Raw genomic sequence first — 24,467 nt, 5'->3', positions numbered from 1 at the left:
ATAAATTATGTCATAGAACATGTCATGACTGATGTAATATGTGAGGTCATAAGCAATGCATGGCAGGTGGGTGAAAGTTATAGTTAGCTCTGCTAACTGTAACTGGTGAATTTTGATTTTCTGTGGTTTTGTTAGATCAAAACTTTAATGTTGTCACTAATAAATTCACTTCACTATAACGTTACCTTAACCTTTGTTTTTTTCAGTGATTTTCTAAGTTTAAAAAAAAAATATATATATATATATATATATATACTGCTCACACAGAGAGGGAGCTATCTGTGACAGCAATGCTGGCTCCCACAGGGTGTGGGCCAGGCCCTGGGGATGGAGTCCCCAGGGGCGAGATCGGCCAGGGGAGGGGTGGCCACACGGCCCCTTTCTCCCAAAAAAATAATATTTAGGGCAAGCCCTGGGGCCAAGATCGGCCTAGGAAGGGGGGGCTGCATGGCTCCCCTCCCCCCCAAAAAAAATTAGGCCAGGCCTCGGAAGAGACTGGGCTCTGGGGAATGGGGTCCCCGGAGTGAGATCGGCTGGGGAGGGGGGGCTGCGCGACCCTGCTCTCCCCCCCCAAAAAATGTATATTCACTCTGGGCCCCGGGAGATGGAGTCCCTGGGGTCGGTATCCACCTGAGGAAGGGGGGCCATGTGGGATTGGATGGTTGTAGGGGTTGGCCGCAAGAACTGACCACAGGCCAGGCCCTGCGGCCAACCCCAGTCGCGATGGTTAGATTAACGTAAAGTAATGAAAATTAATATGCGTTAAAAAACCATAGAAATTCACTGAAAAAAACAAAGGTTACAAGGACGTTATAGTTAGGCTACAGTTATACTCCTGCCCTAAGGTAACTATATCTCGCGCCCTCGCCATGGACTGCTAATTATCGCACAAATGACAGCACTCATGAAATCTTTGATAACATCATTGATAATGTCACTGTAACATCTGCAGTAAAATTATAAATTATTGATCAGATAACTGTGTATGGCGGGGGCACGAGTTATAGTTACCTTAGAGCAAGAGTTATAGTTAACTTAGGGCAAGCGTTATAGTTACTGGAGATAACTGTAAGTGGTGAATTTCTATGGTTTGGTAATGTTTAAAATGTGAGCCTTACCATAAAGTCCCTGTCACCTTTGGTTTCATATATATATATATATATATATATATATATATATATATATATATATATATACATATATATATATGTATATATATATGTATATATATATATGTATATGTGTGTATATATATATATATATATATATATATATATATATATATATATATATATATAGTTAGTATAGGTTGTTTAGATAGAGATAGATGCACTGTAAAACCCAGACCTAGTAACAATTATGACATAGGCCGCACAGGGCTCATTCTGTCATGAGTGTTGCAGCACTAGTGGCAGCCTCTGCAGAAATATTCTGGCTGCTTTTAGTGATGTTTCCTTGCACACAGAAGCAACTTTGTGTGCTTTCACCAATAATGGTAATAAGAGCAGCTGGTTTTCGTCTCTTCCTTGCGGAGACCTAATTTCACATTTTTGGAAGGAGTCTTCGCAGATTATTAAAACCGGACAGCCAGACAGGATCCGACATGAGGTAGGGTTACAACCTCTAAACATAAGATGCCTGCCAACAATTTAGCAGAGACCCGCCCTCAGATTGTCCCTCTGTAAACACTGTAATCCCTCACTGTTACCACGTGGCCTGTTTATTTGTAGACATGCCTCCTGGTCAATACTAATCAGATTCTTGCATTATAACAAGCTTTCTACTACTATTTTTTTATAAACTTTTTTTTCAGAGTTTTATCAAGCAAGCATACAGCAGTACTTGAAATATAATACATACAGCATTGCGAACAAATTATGGAAAAATACATTAATAACCAATCACCTCTTATAAAGATGTCTGATAACCCAACCAGAAGTCAAACTTACCCAACACAGAGGCACTTCAAGCCTGTCCAGGCCCCTAAGTCCTATTCCTCCCCCACAGGTGTTCCATCCTCCCCATGCTCAACCATGCTTTCACTATGGGAGGAGTCCATAGAGGCCTTGGGGTCAATGAGTGTGTCACAGAGGTCCTTTCAGGCTGCGAGGTCCTCCACCAACTTTTTGTTTCACCTACTGAGCCTTATGTGTGATTCCTCTGCTAATGCCCATTCCTGTATATCATTATGCCAATGGTCAAAGTCAGTGCTCTTGGTCCCACATCCATGTGACAGCTACCCTGGATCTGGCTGGAACCAGCACCATTTGCAGAAATGTATACGCCATCTTCCTTCATTTCAGATGCTGAATGTTACCAGGAAGCAGCACTGTGGTGTAAGCTCAAGGTTCATGTGCAGAGTTCTCCTTAAATCCACAACTACCTGTTCCCAAAACTCTGCACCTCCCAGCATTTCACAGCTAAATACAAGAAGCCTGCTTCACTATCACTGCATCTAAGGCAACTGTCCGGTCGGGAAGAGGTCATATGGTGCGAGTCCCTTGAGGTAAGATAGGTCCTATGTAGGAAATTATAGTGAACCAGCTGAAAGCAGGCACTGCAGGAGACTGCGTGGGTGAGGGTATTGATACATATCCAGTCCACGTACCCCAGCTGGACATCTAGAATGGTGTCCCATGCTGCCTGTGCCCAAGTCCATTTGCATTGCCTTGTATAACAGCAAGCTAAGGTAGCAGCCGGAACTGAAGGACAAGACTATGCCTAGAGTGTGCGTGGGTCCTGGAGCTCAGGAAAAGTGGGTCAGGTTTTCCTGGCTATGTCTGTCAATCCAGAATGGTGTAAAAAATGCCCCAAACCCAGTGTAAATGTAATGCATGCATCCTCAAATGATATAAAGGTCTCTATGGGCCCCAAATCCCCAAGATTATTACAACCACCCATGCCTAGAAGGACACTGCATCCATCAACTGTCTGACGGATTTCAATATCCCGATAAGGAGTTCTCAGTGGAACAGGCCCTCTTTAGCACTATTTAGGAAAATATTTGCCAGATGGAGGCCATGACTCGAAATATGTGCAAGGCATCTTGTTGTAGTCCTGCCCCTTCCATCAGAAGTTTGGGTGGGTGCTCTAGTGAACCTTCCTGTCAGTAGGCGTTTTTCCCAATTATCATTGGGATCCAGCCAACGGGCCACATGCTGTAAATGTGCGGCGTAGTAGTATAGGTCAAGACGTGAGGCGTCCAGTCCCCCTGCTCATATGTCTTCTTCAGAGTCATCAAGCCACTCTGCAACATCTGTACCCCCGCCCACCACAGGAGGGATATGAGTAGGGATCCATTTGCTTGTAGACCCTCATTGGAAGTGGGCATAGCAAATTATGTAACACATACAGGCACCTCGGAACCAGCACCATCTTGGGGATGGCTAAATGGCCCATCAGAGAGAGGGGCAAAGTGTTCCAGAAGAAAATGGAGGACTTAAGTCCCTCTAGGACCCTTTCGACGTTAAGGCTAAGTTATTGTGCAGCAGTATGTGCTACTTTGATGTCCAGGTATCTAAACTGATTTGTCTCCCAACACAGGTCCAGAGGTGACAATCCCTCTGGTGGAATCCCTGACAATGAGGCGAGTAGGAACAATAGGGACTTGGCTCGGCTGAGCTAAAGTTCGAGAGACCGCCGAAGGCATTTTGCAGCCGAAGTAGTAGTGGCACAGAAATGGGAGAGGAGGACATATAGTCAGAGCATCGTCAGCGTAGAATGAATTAATGCATTGTGTCATGCATCACCCGAATGTATGCTCCAGTCCTACATCTCTCGGCACGCCCATCTCGCCAACGGCTCCATTGCGAGCGTAAACAGGAGTGGCAAGAGTCGGCATCCTGTTGTGTCATGAGTCCCAGAGTCCATACCTCTGAGCGAATACGCCCCACTTGCACTCTTGCCCTCGGTTCAGTGTAGATCTGCGGAACTGAGGACTAAAGCCCGCAATACCTTAAGCAGGTAGCCCCATTCTAACGCGTCGAACGCCTTCTCAAGTCAACAGTGAAGCTTCACCTCATCTTCGTGGTCCTGGACCTCATGGAGTACATGGGACAATCTTCTCAGGTTCATCCCAGTGTTATGTCCTGGTATGAAGCCACACTGGTCTTCATACACCAGACGGGTCATGTTAGTTGTTAGGCGAGTAGCAAGCAGCGTGCAGAGTACCTTCATCTCCGAATTAATCATTGTGATGGGCCTTATGCAGCTGGGTCAGCCTCCACTCTATCCTGTTTAAGGAGCAAGCAAATCTCCCCTCCTCTCATGGATGGTGGCAAGATACTCTTGTCACGTGCCTCCGGAAAAACCTCCAGGAGACCCTACGACAGTGTTGTCAAGAATACCTGGTAGAATGCGGGTGGGAAGCCATCTCCCCCTGGCTCCCTCAACTGCGGGAGCGCACTCAATGCCGTCCTAAGCTCTTCCAAATTTAGGGCAGCAGCTAGGGCTTCTGCTGCAAATGGACTAATTTTAGGGATGTCTAGACCCTCCAGGAAGGTTGGGTATTGCTGTGCCTTTATACCCAGGTCTGCAGAGAACACTTCCTGTGTAGATGTTGTTTACACGTTAGCACTATGGCTACCCTCAATGTGACCTTGGTGCCCTCGGAAGTCGTTAAGTTTGTCATGAGTGGAGGGGCAGTTTTCCTGCACAGGATCCAGTCTAAGAGTTTGCCCGCTTTATCCCCCTCCCAATGCAGTCTCTGTTGGTACTGTCTTAATGTATATTTGTCTAGCTGGTCCCATACATCGTCAATTCGCTGGCAGACCGTGTGTTCACTCCTGTGTGCTTCAGGGTGGGACGGACCATCCCCTTTTGTTCATGCATGTTTGTTTCTTCCCTAAGGAGCTCAGTCTGTAGCTGCCAGCACACTCAATGAGTGAGACCTAGACAAGTACCCCTCAACACTGCTTTAAGGGCCTCCCATTCCGTGGACCTAAGCATTGTGAAGCCCCAGTTCAGCTATATGTAACCTGTGAGTGAGTTAAAGTCTCACGTCCCTCCGGGTCCTCTAGTATGTCTAACAGCATCCTCCACAATCTTACCCCCCCCAAGCCACTTCCCCCATACCACCCTACAGCTGACGGGAGAATGATCAGATAGAAAACATGCCAGGTGTGTTACCTCAACATCCTGCAGACGAGGGAACCCGGAAATTCGAATTCTGTTCAGTCTGCTGTGTGTTAATGAGTGGCACATATACATAGTTAGAGGGGGGTGTTTCAAACTCCAAACAACTTGTAACCCAATGTTTTGTGTTACTCTCGAAGTGCTGTGTCATGTGGGTTTTGTGCCCAATCTCATGGGTGTCCTGACCAGAATGTAGTCTAATACACAATTGAAGTCACCCAGCCATATCAATGGTGAGTCCAGGTCCTCTGTCAGCAGGTCCTGCATGGAATGGACGAACCCTCAGTCATCATTGTTCGGGCATAGGTGTTCAATGTGGTCAGCTGTAGGACATTCAGAGTGCCCTATAAGAGAACATACCCGCCCCCCCACATCCACCTCTGAGTAGGTGAGGGAAAACGGGAACCCGGGGGTCACCCATATCGGAAATCATCCTGCATCATTGTCTAGGAACGCTAATGTGTGTCATCCCTTCTCCTGCTTAGCCCCAGTCTTCACTAATTGCTGTTGAACAATAAAAACCAAGCAACCAAACAAACCAAACCCCCCTCCCACCTACGGGCAATAATAGAAGAAACATTTAACTACTAATGCCCAACCTATGCATGTGCTAGGACGAGCACAGCTACCCAGCCTATGTAACAGAGACCGGCACTTTCAACCAACAAGACTCTAAGCCAGCCATCTATAATCGCTTACATCTCAAGTGACATCTCCCAAACACAACAGACAAGCCAGGCGAGGTTGAGTGCTTATACTGTACAGTAATAATGTTAATTGCAACAAGGCCAGATGGCCCGCGTCTCTTATACATCCCACCCGTTCTGTACAGGCAGAGACAGCTAACCCCCATCAGTGCCTGATCCAGAACTCTGTATCTTTTCTTCAGTCATTCATCTGCCCCTCCCACTCTACCCCCCTGTTCTCAACACAGAAAACAGACCACAATCATCAGTATTCAGTTACTTCCAGGTACCACCATGGAGGTGGCCAAAGAGTCACACATTGTGTCCTTCGAGGGGTCCTGGGCCCCAGACCCGGTTCCATCCAGAGGCATCTGCGAGGGGTCATTTTCTATCACCTCCGGGGAGGTCATGTCATTCAAATGCATAGTTCTATCTGCTCCAATTGTCACTCTCTGGGAGACCAGGGGGATAAGTTTGGATTCCCTCTAGCAGTTTGTCATCGATGGGAATCACCCCGGTGCTGGGCCCCCAATATTGTCGTAATTTGCTGCTACCAGCGCCTTGAGGCGGCACTGTCTCTGAGTTCCAACCATTTTCACACCTCTTCTTGGCTGTCGAAAAGTTTGCTTTGTCATGAAATATAACTTTCAACCTTGCTGGATACAGCACTCTTTACCGCAACTGTAGGGAGTGTGATTTTTGCTTGACTCCAATAAACGATTTATGTTGCTCCCGGACTTGCTTCATGTAATCTGGGTATATGGCAATTGTGCTGTTTTCGAAGCAGGGGACCGTCTGCTCTCGTGCTGCTCGGAGGATTCAGTACATGTTGTGGTAACTAAGAAGTTTAGCAGTGATGAATGACCCTTAAAGGTGCCCTTGGCCGTGGGAGAGGCACCAGCGGCCTATGAGCCCTCTCCACGGCAAACAACTCTAACAGACCCCGGGGTTCCAGCACAGTTCGTACCCAGTCTTCCAGGCATTAATGTGTGGGCCATCCTCCGCTTTCCCAGGGAATTCCAGGACTCTTATGTTGCTCCAGCAGGAGCAACCCTCAGCTCTTCTGCACATTTAGTTAGCTCCGCAGCCACCATTGTCATCTGTTCCATCTGCCGCTTGAGAACATTCACTTCTCTCTGAAGTTCTGTGATGTTGGTCTCTGCAGCCGTGACTTTGTCTGCCACCTTCCTCAGGTCCGCCCGAAGGAAATTCACATCTATGGACACTGATTCAATTTGGTGCTAAATAGCTGCTAACAATTCTGCCCTCGAAGGCTCAGCGGGCCCCTCCAGAGGATCTCTAGCGTTATTTTTTGGGTGGGCTGGCTCAGTGTAGCATATTGGGCAATGGTGCTGGAAGTGTGAGTACGGGCCGCCTTCTCCTTGCATATGGTTCTGGAAGTGGTATGATCATGTTTCCTGGTCTATGTGCCCCCTCACATCTCTCTCAGTCCCCCCAAATCTTCAGACGGTGTGTCTCTGGGGGTGCCCTCAGAGGCACGTCACCTATTTAGGCAAGGAGGGAGGGCCACCCACCATTCCTTAGGCTCGGGCAATGAGCGCCACCACTTCCAGAGGAAATCTCAAGCCTGAAGTTTGCCACGTGGTCCTGTGTTGCCAGTATTTAGAGCCCCAGCCGACGAGTAATGTGCCATATGCAACCAATACGCGGCCCAGGCCAATCTATCGCGACTCCCGCTCCCAGGTGTAGGAGTGGGGGGGGGGGCACCCCAGTTTCGCAGGACTCCTGTGAGGCTTCTCTCCCAGCGACAGTGTAGGCCCAAAAGTCCAGTGTATGATTTCCAGCAGGCGGCTGCCACCTCTCCCCACCAACGGGATTAAGTCTATGTCAGGGTCCAAAATGCACCTGATAGTGACCCGAAGCGGCTGCAAAAGCATCCCCCCCCCTCCACAGGGACAAAAAGTACCCTGGGAGCCCAAGTGCTGGGCCGTGCTGGGTATGTCAGCACAGTGTCTTTAGAACATGGCTGTCACGCTGGGGGCTTCACCACCCCAACATCCACGAGGTATACCACCCCTTCCTCCCAGGTGCACGGGACAAGCCAGGCGCCCACCCCTCCCTTTGGAAGCTGCAAAGCGTTCGTCGCGCGCTCTGCTGTACCACTGCGGTCAGTATGGGGTCTCCTTGGCCGAGGGGCAGGCTTTATCCCCATCCAGGACTTTGATGGTCCCGAAGCATGTCCAGATCAGTTCAAAATATCCACCGCAAGGACTACAGCCTGTCCAACCGGTCTCAGCACGGTGTCAGTGACATGCTCCCAGCGCTGCAGGCCAGAGCTGCCGCACTCCCAAGGCACCCCCCGCTGCAGCAGGCACCGGGGCCCTCCATGAGATGTATTGCACAAGCGCTGAGAAGTGCATGTACTCTCCCTTTCAAACTAAAAATGTGCAGGCACTCGGTATTGGAGAGTACCTGCCCGTTTAAAGTACTAGTGCATGGCATTTAGGCCCATATTTATACTTTTTGACGCTAAACTGCGCTAACGCAGTTTAGCGTCAAAAAGTTTTGCGCCGTCTAACGCCATTCTGAAGCGCCATGCGGGCGCCGTATTTATGGAATGGCGTTAGACGGCGCAATCAGACCGGCGCTGCCTGGTTTGCGTGGGAAAAAAACACGTAGACCAGACAGCGCCGGCGTAGGGGGAAAATGGCGCATGGGCGTCTTAAAATGGGGCAAGTCAGGTTACGTCGAAAAAATCGTCTTAACCCGACTTGCGCCATTTTTTAACGACGCCCATCCCCCATCAACATGACTCCTATCATTGTAAAGATAGGAGTCATGCCCCCTTGCCCAATGGCCATGCCCAGGGGACTTCTGTCCCCTGGGCATGGTCATTGGGCATAGTGGCATGTAGGGGGGCACAAATCAGGCCCCCCTATGCCACAAAATATTATTAAAAAAAAAAAAAAAAAAACTTACCTGAACTTACCTGAATGTCCCTGGGGTGGGTCCCTCCAGCCTTGGGTGTCCTCCTGGGGTGGGCAAGGGTGGCAGGCGGGGTCCCTGGGGGCAGGGGAGGGCACTCTGGGCTCATTTTGAGCCCACTTGTCCCTTAACGCCATGCCTGACCCAGGCGTTAAAAAGCGGCGCAAATGCGCCGTTTTTAGCCACGCCCACTCCCGGGCGTCACTTTTGCCCGGGAGTATAAATACCACGTAAAGGCCTGGGAGTCATTTCTTAGACGGGAACGCCTCCCTTGCATATCATTAACGCAAGGAAGGGGTTCACGCTAAAAAATGACGCACATTCCGGGAACTTTGGCGCTATTCGCCTCTAACGCCATAGTATAAATATGGCGTTAGTTGGCGTTAGTTTAGCGTCGAATTTGCGTCGAAAAAAACGACGCAAATTCGGCGCAAACGGAGTATAAATATGCCCCTTAGAGTATGTCATGTATAAATGAAATCACGCAGTGGAAGAGATCACTATAACATGCTAAGAAATTCTTCTAGTTGGTAATGGCAGAAGATCAGCATGTGCACATAATAACACACATACTCGTAATGTAATGTAGGCATAGACAATCTTACTCTGCTCGGGGTGCCTACAACAATGTCTGCTGTGATTTACATCACAAGTTTGAAGACTTTCTCGGCATCTTATTGTGATTTCTTCCTCGGCATGAATTCCCCTTGTGCACTGATAAAACGCCAAAAGCTTGAATTACCATATTTTACAGGGAAGCGATTGGTGTGCATCTGACTATCACACTTGTTCTGCACGACTACAATTGATTTTATCACATTCCTAGAGACAATGAACGCACCAGAATGTTATGTAAGTATGTTTTACTTTCCTTAAAGGAATCAAGATCGGATATCGCTCCAGTGGACCGGGCTAGCAAGTCAGTCTGTGCATGCAGCTAGTGGTGTGTGTTTGTCTGTCCCTCTTTAACTGAGAAGGGGACAAGAGACAAGACTCTGGGGCACTTTTTGTCCTGATGGAACCCCTGGACCCTATGTGGCCATCTTTTTACAAGCTGAAACATGTAGACGGAAGTATATAGTAATAGGATGATTAGCCCCCCATGTTTTAACCCCATATTTGGCTTCTAATCATATTTGTTACAATAAACCCTTTGACAGGTCAAAACCTCCTGTTAAATATGAATATGTCACCCCTTGTTACCTTTTAGCCTACAAGGTAGAATGTGTGGCATCGCCTTAAATGGAAACATAGAGGTGCAGGCACCACCATTTAGAGCACCTGTTTGCCCCAGAGAAATGCTAATACCCTCCATGAAATGTGTTGCACAAGCGCTGAGAAGTGCGCGTACTCTCCCTATCAAACAAAAAATGTGCAGGTACTCGGTACTGGACAGTACTTGCCCATTTAAATTAGTGGTACATGGCATTTGAGGTATGTCATGAAGAATAAGCGAAATCATGCAGTGGAAGAAATCACTATAACCTGCCAAGAAAGTCTTCTAGTTGGCAATGGCAAAAAATTGCCATGTGTACGTAAAATCACACATATTCGTAAGGTACATGGAGACATAGACAATGTTACTTTACTCTGGTTGACTACAACAATGTATGTGTCTACATGTAGATCACAAGTATGAAATCTTTCTCAGCATGTTATTGTGATTTCTTCCACAGCATGAATTCCCCTTGTACACTGATAAAATTCTAAAAGCTTAAGTTACCATATTTTACAGGGGAGCGATTGGTGTGCTGTTGACTATCATCGCACTTGTTCTGCACGACTACATTTGATTTTATTACATTCCTAGAGACAATGAACTCACCTGAATACAAGTATGTGTTATTTTCCTTAAAGTTATCAAGATTGAATAAGGTGGACTGGGCTAGTAAGTCAGTTCTTGCATGCAAATAGTGTTGTGTGTATGCCTGTCTCTCTTTAACTGAGAAGTAGACAAGAGACAAGACTTTGGGGCACTTTTTGTCTTGATGAAAGCTCTGAACCCTATGTGGCCCTTTTTGTTACCAGCTGAAACATGCAGACGGAAGTATAAGGTAAATAGTCATTACCCCCCCATTTTTTACCTCCATATTTGGCTTTCAATCATACCAGATCATTCACCAATAAAGGGATGCCAGGATTGCTCAATGTCTTTTTATTCACTAAAACAAGATCCCGGCTGCTGCCTATATGCAAACTGCTTAATGGAACATGGTGAAGTCCATCCTGATTTATTTTTAGGGACCAGGATGAGACCCAATGTGATGCATGCCACCACTAGAATGGGTGAGAGTCTAAGAAAAGACACATTTATGTTTTTAGTGCAGAGGGTGTCACTTTTGAACATCTGATTCTATCAGAAACTTCTACTGATGGGCTACCCATTGGTGTATTTTGTTGACTTAAAAGGGAGAATGTATCTTTCCCCAAAAAATATTCTCTCTCCTTCTCTGTGGGCCAGCTGGTTGTCTCCCTACTGAGTCTTTTGTAATTAAAATAACAATCTCTTTGGCAGCTTTATCCCTCTGTTATGAAATGGCGATAAACATCTTATGATGAAATCTAGACGCCTATCTGCAACTAGGTCAAATGTGCCTTCTTTAGTACCAAAGATGAGGGGAAGTATCACAATGTATGAAAATTAAAAAATACCTTTTAGCATTAATAAAATATTGTCCTGAAATGACGGAAGTTAAAAGCACTGGTTCTCAAAAAAAGCGGAGTTGTTTGTACAATTTGTCGATATACTTTGATGTGGGAATTAACAAAAACATTTTCAAATGTAATACCTAATGCATTTATGTATTTAATTTACTTTACCAACAAGACGTTCTAGGAAAACTTTAATAATATTGCCAGTTGTCATTCTCTGAGATGCACACAAACGAATGCACCTCTTAGCAAATTAGAAGTGATTTAGACTGAATTGAACATACTTTAAAATATATATGTTTAAAGAAACAGTGCTTAATTCGTGCATTAGTATGGTGGCTTACTGCTTCTACACTGCCTAGGAAAACACGGGGAGGTCGCCTCATCGGTACACTGGTGCAGCCAGCTGTGGAAATTCCAAAATCCTTGCCCGCACAAATGAACCAGAGGTGTTCTCTTCGGCTAACTGGTGCCATATTTCTTCTTGCCCATCAGCTTTTAGTTTCAGTACCTGCGTTGTTCCTGCTAATTGAGGTCCGGTGTGGAGCAGTTCTGTGTTTCTAAAGGCCAGCTCAGTAAATAAACACAAGGAACATAAATTTTAAAAACTGTTTTTATTTGTGTTTTCATATGCAAACAGTAACTTTATTACGTGACCACTATGAAGTACAGAAACTGTGGATGGCCACAGTGCAGGTAATCACAAAGCAATATTGAACACACAAGGTTATGCGTTGGGGTGGCAGCCCCTGAACTCTCCCTGCGGATGCGCATGCGCGTGTAGCAGCTGCGTACAACATGTTGACCCGTCTAACTAGGGCATAACTCCAAAACCGGAGAAGGAAAATAATGATTAGAGTCTGGAAGTTAAGGGAATCTCACCTATGTAGCGTGTTGTGGTCACCGGGAGCAACACCCGTGTTAGGGTGAAGGCGGGGTCTGCTATGGGTGAGGCCAGGCAGGCGTGTGGATGTCTGGGGCTTGGGAGTGATCTGCTGAGCGACGGGGAGGGGCTGCATAGGGAGTAGAGTGAGGTAGATTGAGGTCTATAGAGGCCGAGTTGGGCCTATGGGGTAGATCATCACTGGGTATGGTGTAGGGAGTGGTCAAGGAGAGCACCCCAGGCCACGGATAAGGGATGCCTGCAGAGGTGCCGAATTTCTTCGTAGCGCAGGGCCTCCCCCTAAGCCCTCCCCCACTTTTGAATCCCCCCATGCCATGCTGCTACAGGTGGGGCCCGTGCGGCTCATCACTGTAAGGTGAGGGCCCTCTTAGCGAGCAGGAGAGCCATGCCGGTGATAACGCGTCCAGCCCTTATAAATTACCTGTACCTGGACACGTTGGAGGTCGGTGAATCTTTTAACCGAGTCGGGCTCTCCTCATCCTCAATAGTCGAGTCACTCAGATCAATAACTATTGTAATCGGTAGTCAGTACTCAATTAATAGATCAATATAACACATCAGAAATCAATAACAGTTGGTATTTCGGCGCACCATGACCTTTCAGTCATGAATAACCACACCAGTTTATTAAAAGTTAGTTAATTTATTTCCCTATATTAACAAAGCTAGCACAATGTATATATGTCTCAAAACCAATTGATATATGTATATGAACATTACTAGCTGTCCATAACAGCGGAAGAAACGCAATCTACGCAAAATCTGAATGATGATACACTCTGTTATAGCAATGCAAATCACCAATGTGACTAACTGTATTTGACTAATTGCATACATTCGGTCAGCATAACAAGATTTAAATTCTTCATGATACATTGAATGAATACCTCGACTAACCTCTAATTAGCATTGGCATGTGGGACTTCTTGCAAAACGAATTTAGTCAACACAAATTTGGAAAACTTCTAGCTAGGACTCTATCAAAATAGCAGTTGGTACCTAAAAGGAAAAACACAATGCATAATACATTTATCCTTTCATATTTACCAAATACAATCAGCATTCAAGAAAAGTCTTCGTCCTTCAGGTACCGGTTGATCAGCATGGGGCAAGTTTCAAAGGGCAAAGTTAAGGGCAAGTTTCCTTGCAGCGGCAAGGAGAATGGGGCAAAGTTACTGCATGGGCAAGATGGGGGGCAAATCAAAGTTAAAGTCTCTAGAGTGAGAATTCTTAAAGTCTCTTTCTCTCAGATAGAGAAAAAGGGCATCAGGGTGTCGTCCAAAATGGAGTCTGGCATCAGGCTTCAAACTGGCATCGAGGAAAAAAATGGCTGACTTCTCTTTGTCCGGTGGGTTTAAGTAAGAAACATTCCAAATTCTGCAGGGTCTTCCATTGGAGGGTTCATAGGTTGGCTTCAAATTGTCTAATCAAAAATTGTCTTTTACTAGCGCCCATTTATGCATACACTGTCCTTGGAGCCTTGGAACACAAATTGTATCATGGTTTGCCAATTATTTTACTATCTGTACCTTCATTGTCCGCACCTGCAGAGACTGACCTTGTATCAAAGGGGATGTAACCGGCCTAGCACGAAACCTTGGAGATAAGGGTACCAGACAGTTTCTACTGGAAAAATACAACTTCAAGCAAGAATATATGTTTCATTAGTTCAAGGAAAAAAATCACGCAGTTAGAATTTGAAACCAAGTAACTAGGCCAAAGCCTGTACTAAATATAAGCTAAGCAAAACAGTTTTCAAACAAGAAATCATGGCATACATTTGCGATTATGACGGATTACTACAATTTTAATACTTAGTGATTAATAAAGCTCGTTTAAAATGATGGCGAACTACCCCGAGGGCACAATTTCCCTCGTACATTGATTTCTTTACTAAAATCACACTTCATTATATGTATTGATCACACGGTATACATGAATATATGTCGGACCTTCTTTTTCTGCGTCATCAATCCCTCCTCTGATGACTAATTATGTCATCACATCAAATCTACCCACAAATTGTATTCCATGAAAATTCTGTATAGTAATTTGGCACTTCAGTCAATTCCCTTTTTCTTTTAGTCCCTTTTGATTTCTCCCTATATATTTCCACCATTTTGTTCTCTATTTTCTCTTCTCTTTTTCTTTTGTTCCTTGTTTTTAACATTTTGAAAGCTTTCCATATTCCCCAAGAGCCTAATAGACAAATTAATATTATCAATATTCCCTTTACTATTTTTAGTAACAATCCGTTCCAAACGTTGCTGAGCCAATTTCCCACAGAAGCAAATCCCTTTCCAACTTTCTCCCAAACTCCGGGTTCTTTCAATTCCTTTAAATCTACACTTTCTTTAGTTAAGTTTGTAAGCATCGTTCTAATTTTTCCACTGTTGTCTGGTATATATGTACAACAGTGACGCGTGCCAAGCATTTTGCAAACGCCGCCATCCTTTGCTAAAAGAATGTCTAAGGCAAGCCGATTTTGAAGAGTCATAGCTCTTTCTGCAGCGAGTTCAGCATCCATCAGGATTATAGCTCCTGAAAACTTTGTCAGCATGTTATCCACAATAGTGGACAACTTTCGTATTTTGATTGAATTCAATATGACTCCTACTGAAGGAATCAAAGCTCCAAATATATCTCCTACCACACCAGCAGCTGTCTCTCTTTTCTGAACACGATGTGATTCCGACAGCCTTGGAAACTTCTTTAAGTCGTCTAGTTGGTAAACCATTGGGAACACTATCCCCAAATAACACCTCCCATACCATCCTTTAGGAAGACGATAATAGGCGTTGAGTCCACAAATATAATATACTCCAGGAATAACTGGGTCTTGTCCATTCAGCATGAACGTCCACTTAGATTGAAATGCATACGTATGTTTACATTCACTCGTTCCCACAAAAACGGTGTCATAATATGATGGAAATCTATGTATACAAAATCTTCCTACATGCAATGTATCTAAAGCTATTTTCCATTGTGTCTTTATTGCAGCAAAAGCATAATTATCTACAGACGTCCTTTCGTGTAATTCCTTCTCTAACTTCTCCTTCATTTCATTCTTCCTATCATCAGTGCGGTCTAAAAATTCTATTTCTACTGGTGAAAGCAAGCATGTAAGGTTCTCTCTATGTGCGTGAGCTGTGTGAAAAGGTGACATTGGTTCGAAGAATTCCCTCATTAATTTGGCATAATAATCTCGAGCTATCTTACTTAAATGCCCTATTATGGGGACATCTGCAAAAGTAACATCGTAATTAGTATAGAAATAATGAATGTCTTTTTGAGCATAAAATCTGGAAGCTACTATACTACATGTAATTCCATACGTAAGAGGCATGCTGTGATACGTTACCCCTTCCACTACTGAGGTAGGTATTTGTGTACACACATAACAATCTTTCGCATCCATGGTCTCAACATACTCACTCAGTAAGCGATAGAAAACGTTAGATGAAAGTTCCTTCTTATCATGCAAGTGTCTCTCGTCTTGCTCAAGTCTCTTCAGAGCTGTTAGTTCAGTAACGATAATAGGTCTAGAAGTAGAAGAATCATTCGTCTCACTCTCACTTTTACCATGCATTCCAAGAACTATTGCTACAATTATTAGTACGCATGCGGTTATTAAGCCTATACACATGTATTTACAATACTTCATTTTACGCCCCTGTGTAGTGAAGCTAGTCATGATCGGTATAGAATCAGAAAGTCGAAGACAATTTATCAAAGCGTATTTGCAGGTATTTACAAAGCTGAACGAGTTCAATGTTCACACAGTTTTCTTTAGCAGCTTAGGGGGTCATTCTGACACCGGCGGGCGGCGGGAGCCGCCCGCCTGGAGGGAACCGCCAGAAGACCGTCCCGCGGTCAAAAGACCGCGGCGGTCATTCTGGGTTTCCCACTGGGCTGGCGGGCGACCGCCAAAAGGCCGCCCGCCAGCCCAGTGGGAAACAGCCATCCATGAGGATGCCGGCTCCGAATGGAGCCGGCGGAGTGGAGGGTGTGCGACGGGTGCAGTGGCACCCGTCGCGTATTTCAGTGTCTGCAATGCAGACACTGAAATACAAAGTGGGGCCCTCTTACGGGGGCCCCTGCAGTGCCCATGCCATTGGCATGGGCACTGCAGGGGCCCCCAGGGGCCCCACGACACCCCTCACTGCCATCCTGTTCCTGGCGGGCGGAACCGCCAGGAACAGGATGGCGGTGAGGGGGTCGGAATCCCCCATGGCGGCGCAGCAAGCTGCGCCGCCATGGGGGATTCCCAGGGCAGCGGAAAACCGTCGGGAGACCGCCGGTTTTCCTCTTCTGACCGCGGCCGAACCACCGCGGTCAGAATGCCCAAGGGAGCACAGCCAGCCTATTGGCGGTGCTCCCGCGGTCCCAATACCGCCAGGGTCGGAATGACCCCCTTAGTCTCTTATCGGTTAGCAGCGTTGTCTCAAAATCGGTTTCAAAGTCAATCAAGTTAGCAATGTCTTAGCCGGTTGAAAAGTCAATCAAGTGATCAATGGTTTCAATCAACAGAGTCCATAAAGTTTTTATTTCCCAAATGAAGTTCTGCCTCTTCGTTCTCAAGGCTGAGGGATACGAATTCGTCTGACCAATCGTTATTGGCTACGTACGCCCACTCCGGACCGGAATACCTCCTGCTTGGTATCCTTTTTCTTTTCAATTTTGCATCTCTCTTTGATTATTTCTCACTGGTACTTTCCTCTTTGGCCAAGTCCTTTTCTTCACTTGGTGTTGGTACTACAACAGACACTTCCTTTCTTTTCTCTTTCACTCTTGGCCCTTCACTGTCGCTCAACGTTTCTCTAGTTCTTAATTTTACTGGCGATATACTTGGTCTTCTTTTTGCACTGTGTCCACTTGATGGACCTGCAATCTCTTCTGAAGGAGTTTGAGCAGCTTCGTTCTGTTCTGCCTTGTCCCCTCCTTCTGGGGAGTCAATCAGGTTTTCCTTTTCTTTTTCTGTATCGTCTGCTTCTGGGAAAGCCCTCCTCTGATCAGGCTCTCCTGCTTCTTCACGTGTTTCGAGCCCTTTGTCACCGTTACTTTCTTCAGGCTCTTTGTCACTTTCAGCTGCTTCAGGCTCTTTGTTACCTTCAGCTGCTTCGTCACTGTCTGAGGCTCCTCCTTGGTCTTCCCCAAGTGAATCAGTTGCTTCGTCCTCAGAGAATATTTCTCCCTCCTCTATTTCTGCCTGTTCGCTTCTAGTTCTGTTTCGCTCTGCCTCAGCGCTTGGTACTTTGTTATCAGGTACTGGTAACTTCAGCGCTTCAACTTCCTCATCTGTGGGACACAACACCCTCTTTGTGTGACTGGTGTGAATCCAGTTGGGAACTCCCGCACACTTCACAGCGGTGGTAGTCGTCAAAATCACTTGAAAAGGTCCTTTCCAACGGGGTTCCAAACACGACTTCCTCACGTGCTTCTTTATCACAACCCAGTCACCTGCTTTCAGGGCGTGTCCTGGACCTTGGATCGGTGGCAAGGTGGTTGCCTCCACCTGGTGAGAGAAAGATTGAACCACATCAGCTAGACCTTTGCAGTAGTCTAACACCATATCATCTGTAATATTCAAAAGCGCATTTGCAGGAACTGCTGGAAGTCTCATAGCTCTGCCCATGAGAATCTCGTGTGGGGACAGTCCAGTCTTTCTGTCAGGGGTGTTTCTCATTGACATTAGTACCAAAGGCAATGCGTCAGGCCATTTCAAGTTTGTCGATGCACATATTTTCGCCATTCTCGATTTCAATGTGCCATTCATTTGCTCCACTAGACCTAATGCTTCAGGGCGGTAGCTACAATGCAGCTTTTGCTCAATGTTCAGTGCTGCACAAAGCAATTTTATTACTTCATTATTGAAGTGACTTCCCCTATCTGATTCTAAAGAGATTGGGAATCCAAAATGTGGTATTAACTCTCTCAAGAGTAGTTTTGCAACTGTGAGACTGTCATTTCTGCGTGTAGGGTATGCTTCAATCCAGTGACTAAAAATGCACACAACCACCAACACATACTTCAAGCCTTCATGCACAGGCATCTCAATGAAGTCCATTTGCATCCTGCTGAATGGACCCCCTGCTCTTCCAATGTGGCTCAAATTTACTACGGTTCCCTTCCCTGCGTTCATCTGTTGTTTACAAATGACGCAACAGTGGCAAACTGCTTTAGCAACTTGACGGAATTTGGGGTTAAACCAATCAGTTTTAAACAACCTAATCATGGCATCCCTCCCAAGATGAGCTTGTCCATGGTAAAATCTGGCTATCTGTGTCAAAAGGTTATTTGGAAGAACGAATTTCCCTTCACTTGAAACCCATAATTCATCTAGTCTCTTTACACATTGTGATTTGGTCCACGAGAGTTTCTCATCCTCACTGACATCATTCTGTAGGGATTTCAATTCGTCCATCGTATCTATCACCTTTAGAGCAAATATTTCGCTTGGTTCGAGTTCTGGTTCACTTATCAGATTCCATTCATCCCTAAGCAATATACAGTTCAATGCGCAAAACCTTGCGACTTGATCCGCATATCCATTTCCCAGAGAAACATAGGGGGTCATTCAGACCCCGGCGGGCGGCGGGAGCCGCCCGCCTGGCGGGAACCGCCGAATGACCGCACCGCGGTCAAAAGACCGCGGCGGCCATTCTGTGTTTCCCGGTGGGCCTGCGGGCGACCGCCAGAAGGCCGCCCGCCAGCCCAGCGGGAAACCACTTCCCACGAGGACGCCGGCTCCGAATGGAGCCGGCGTAGTGGGAAGGGTGCAACGGGTGCAGTTGCACCCGTCGCGAATTTCAGTGTCTGCAATGCAGACACTGAAATTCTATGTGGGGCCCGCTTACGGGGGCCCCTGCAGTGCCCATGCCATTGGCCCATTGGCATGGGCACTGCAGGGGCCCCCAGGGGCCCCACGACACCCCTCACCGCCATCCTGTTCCTGGCGGTCGGAACCGCCAGGAACAGGATGGCGGTGAGGGGGTCGGAATCCCCCATGGCGGCGCAGCAAGCTGCGCCGCCATGGGGGATTCCTCAGGGCATCGGAAAACCGGCGGGACACCGCCAGTTTTCCTGTTCTGACCGCGGCCAAACCGCAGCGGTCAGAATCCCCTGCGGGGCACCGCCAGCCTGTTGGCGGTGCTCCCGCCAACCCCGGCCCCGGCAGTCCTTGACCGCCGGGGTCGGAATGACCCCCATAATCTTGTCCCTTCGAATGTGCACTGCATTTTACCACTGCTACTTCTCCTGGTAGTTGGATGGCATGTAACAATTCTTTTATTCTTTCGCCATTTTTCACTGGCGATCCTGAAGAGGTCATGAAGCCTCTCTGTGACCACAATTGTCCGAAATCATGCACTATTCCAAACCCGTACTGGCTGTCAGTGTAAATGGTAACTTTCATCAATGCAGAGAGTTGGCAAGCTCTAGTAAGGGCTACCAATTCTGCTACTTGTGCAGAGTAAACTCCTTGAAGCCAAGATGCTTCCAAAACACCTGTTACAGTGCATACAGCGTACCCTGCTTTCAATACCCCCAGTGCATCTCTTAAGCATGAACCATCGACAAAAATAATTTGATCATTTTCTTCCAATCGGGTATCTTTGATATCAGGTCTTGGTTTGGTGCAAAATTCAGTCACCTGAAGACAGTCGTGCTCGATGTCTTCAGCGTTCTCAATTTCAGCATTTTCACTGGGAAACAAGGTTGCTGGATTCAACGTAGTGCACCTTTTCAGCTGCACATTAGGTGATCCCAGAATTATTGTTTCGTACCTTGTGAGTCTAGCACCAGTCATGTGCTGTGTTCGGGAACGTGTCAAAAGTATCTCAACTGAGTGAGGGACCATGACTGTTAAAGGGTGTCCCATCACTATTCCTTCACTCTGAGTGAGGCTGATACCAACTACGGCTACGGCGCGCAAGCACCCTGGCAGTGCTGCTGCGACCGGATCCAAAGTAGCTGAAAAATATGCTACTGGTCTGTTTACGCCACCATGGGCTTGGGTCAAGACAGACAAGGAACATGCATCACGTTCATGACAAAACAATGTGAAAGGCTTTGTGTAGTCAGGCATACCTAAAGCTGGAGCCCTGCACATGCATTCTTTCAATTCAATAAAAGCATCCATCTCTTCTCCTTTCAGTTCAATTTCATCCAATGCATCCTTCTGGGTCAGTTTCAGTAAAGGTTTTGCTAGGGTTGAGAAGTTGGGAATCCATTGGCGACAGTAGCTTACCATTCCCAAAAACTTCCTCACCTCCCTCCTCGTCTTTGGGGGACTCATTTGAAGTACACTTGTTATTCTTTCCTTCATAATTTTTCGTGACCCTTTCTCTATTTGGTGACCCAAATATTTCACTTTCTTCTGACAGAACTGTAATTTTGAAGGAGACACCTTGTGTCCATTTCTTCCCAAATGGTTCAATAGGGCAATGGTGTCGGCTGTGCAGTCACTTTCTGTCTTGGATGCAATCAGTAAGTCGTCAATGTACTGTACTAGGGTTGACTCGACTGGCAATTCTAACGCTTCCAAGTCTTTCTTTAGAATCTGATTGAAAATTGACGGTGACTCCGAAAACCCTTGAGGAATTCGACACCAACTGTAGACTCTGTCTAAAAATTTGAAACAATAGAGAAATTGGCTGTCCTCATGAAGAGGCACCGAAAAGAATGCTTGTGACAAGTCGATGACTGAGAACCACTCGGCATCGCAAGGGACTTGAAACATTATCACAGCTGGATTTGGTACTACAGGGCAGCATTTTATTATTATGTCATTTATTTTCCTCAAGTCCTGCACAATTCGTACCTTTCCACTTGGCTTTATTAGTCCCATAATTGGTGAATTACATGGACTGCTTAACACTTCTTTCAGTACTCCCTGTTTTACAAACTCATCAATGAGTTGGGCGACTTTCATGAGGGTGTCTTGTGCCATATGGTACTGTGGGGTCTGGGGAAAGGTTACATTAGGTTTTACAACCTTTCATAATACGCGTGTATAGATTCTTTAACCTCTTGAGCGGACCTGTCAATCCTTTGCCAATCCACATTTTTCGACGCAACCTTGGTTTTCAAGTGCTGGATCACCTTGTGGTACAAACTCATTACCATAGGTGATGGCGCACCTGTGTCCCTATCTCTCTCTGGTTCACTCGTCGGCCAACCCACAGCCCTTTTACAATCTTCCCACAAATCAGCCGGAACCACAATTTCAAATAAGGTATTCAGGTCTTCCCAGAGACACTTCGCGAGTTTCACAAATCTATCCGTTTGTTGATACCACTCAATCGGCTTCTCTCTTAATTTGGGAAAGTCATCCGTAAAGGATTGAATATCGCACCTGTGCCATGGTACATGCACAAGTTTTCCCCCTGCTGTCTCTCTCATTGGTAACATGGTTATCAGGTCGTCATTCTGTTGTTTTTTCTCACTTCGTTCTGAAGTATTTTCCTTCTTTTTATCCTTTTTCTTAACCCACCTGCTTTCCCACTTGTCTAAACATCTCCAAACCTGTGCACTCTGCAGTATCTCTTTAAGGTGTGTTTTCATCCCTGCGGATCTCATGTGTTCAAAATCTTTTGTCTCAAAGTCTAACCTGTAACTTCTGCTCAGGTGTTTGGTCTTACCTATATCGATCTCGTTTCTGTCTGCAATTTCTTGTAACTTCTTATGTATGTTGCTCACTTCTCTTGTAATCCTAGGGCACATGTATCTTAGTTCTTCCTCTGTGTATGATTCTAATCTGTTCAAACCCATTGTTCCCTCTACCAGTTCATCTGCCTCCATGCCCAACCTTATTTTATTCAGGTATTCTTCTCCCTTCCCGCTTGATGTACTCTGCGGGGAGTTCAGGCTGTTGAACCATTGTGTTAACTGTTGCGCGTTCAGTCCCATCAATGTAGCAGTTACATCAACTGCCATTGACGGTTTCTGTAATGCTTCAGTCTGTGAGGTTAACGGTACTAATAGTGGTGGATGTGACCTTACCACGGTTGACGGAGCGCAAATTGGAATTGGACTAAATTCCGACAAGGACCCAGATCCATTTGGCAGTGCCGCTATCGGAGTTGTCTCTGGAGTGGTTTCTATGCATCTTCTCCCTGTCCCATTCTGTATCATTAACCCTTGGTCGCTGGTGCTTGAATTTGCCTGTATGTACAGTGGTACTGGTGGACCTACAGTGATAGGTAGAGATATTGCGTCTGGATTCTGTCTGTTCCCCGAATTCTGTGGCATGTTAATCCCCACATTGTGGTTCATCATTGCTGGCATACCTAACTGGCTTTCTACTACTCGCACTTCTTGTGTCTGCTTTTGGGGCATCGAGAACTGTGTTGATTCAGCTTGAATCAATGTCGGTCTCTGATAGTTTTGTCCTCCCTGCGCCATTGAATCGGAATTCATTCCCACATTATGCTCATCGCAACAGTGCCTTTGAACCTGTGGCTGATAGTTATCAGCAGGTTTCAATGTTGGCACGTCTGGGTACATTCTCTGAATCCGTGGTATTCGTGGTGAAAAAGGCATGTCAGAGCTGCTCGGCCTCTGAGATATTCTCAAATTTGGTGTTACATTACCCTGTATTGGTTCTGGAGGGGCAGTACTAATGTTTGAGCCTTTTTCGCTTTCCACGTATGGTGGTGGGCGATCATTCAGCAATTGTATAATGAACTCCTCATCATCTGACTCGTCTCCCCTTTTCGAGTTTCTATTGCTCTCTCTCTCTCTGGACTGACTCCTGTTTGTCTTACAGGTGGCTTTCCTTCCTTCCGTCTCCGCTTCCTCGGTAATCGCTGGAAACAATTTAATCCCCTGCAATACGTCTGATCTCCAAACCTTTTGTGTGCTGTCCCATCTAGCATCCGCTAGTGTCTTTTCTACTTTTCTTATTCTTGTCTCAAATTTATTTTGTTGTTGGTTTCTAGCTATTAGCTCCCAAATTGCTAATGCCTCAAACTGTGCTGGCCTTGGGGGTACTTTCATGTCGTATAGCGCAAATCTCAGATTTTCTAAAACCCTTAAATTAAACGACCCGTGAATAGGGAACGCTACACTTCCATGTTTCTCTGTTAATTTGCACCATTGTTTTAACCAAAGACACGGCGCTACACCCTTTTCTTCAATGACGATGTAAGCTGGTGTACCCTCAGGCGGTGTTTCTTCTCCTACATTTGCTTTAATATAAACATCTCCCCTCATGGCACTCTTAAATGCTTTGAAAAATTTCATCTTTCCGTCTTTTGTTTTTCTAAAATATGTAATCAATAAGTGACTTTAATTCCCGGAATACTCTTCGCTTGCCTTTCCCCTTCCAATTGCGCTTCACGGACTGCGTCCAATCCGTGCGCGACCCTTCTCACCAACCGACCTATTCCAGCGCGGCTCCTAGTGACGTCACACTCACACACTGCGGCTGACAAAGTCCCGCGGCTTGCCTCTTTTCATTCGACTTCACTCATAAACTAATTTCTGCAATATAACGCAAGCACTTAACCAAAGAATAAAACAGATCTGTCGGTTTACTACAGGAAAGGTAATACAATCGCTTCAGAAACCTTAGGGATTTTTCACTAGCCTCTGCAGTTATTCCATCTTTCTCGGTTTCCCACTTTCGCAAGCAAAATTTGACCCGCAAACTTTACTCTCAACTGATCAATGAACTATTCTAGTGCACTTTAGAATTCGTCAAATCTCAAAGTCGAAATTTTCTTTCACTCTGCAACATTCATACCGACTTGTTGACCACGCCCGATCAACCTATTAAACCGACCAGATCACAACATCAAACAAGTGTCACATACACTTTTCAACATACTCCGGAGTCTCTTGACCTCGCAGGGCCCGTCTCAACATCAACAACCACGTGGACAATTTTTTTCTGCTCAAAGCGCTACACACACATGAAGTTCAACGACTTCCCTACTCTCACACCTTTGGAGTAACACTCCTCTACTATCTTTTAACCCCTTAAATCCTCACAAACTTCTCAATTAATCTGCGGCGATAAGCTGTGCAAGCGCGAAACCCTAACTTCACTCATACCGTCACTAGAAATGCTGAGACCAATCTCATACCTCCATGTTCCTCATTCACAAGCTCCGAGATCCCGGGAAAGTCATTGGGGACTT

The sequence above is a fragment of the Pleurodeles waltl genome, chromosome 9 (genome assembly GCF_031143425.1).
Source record: "Pleurodeles waltl isolate 20211129_DDA chromosome 9, aPleWal1.hap1.20221129, whole genome shotgun sequence".
NCBI classification, from domain to species: domain Eukaryota; kingdom Metazoa; phylum Chordata; class Amphibia; order Caudata; family Salamandridae; genus Pleurodeles; species Pleurodeles waltl.
Note: the sequence above shows the minus strand (reverse complement) of the source record.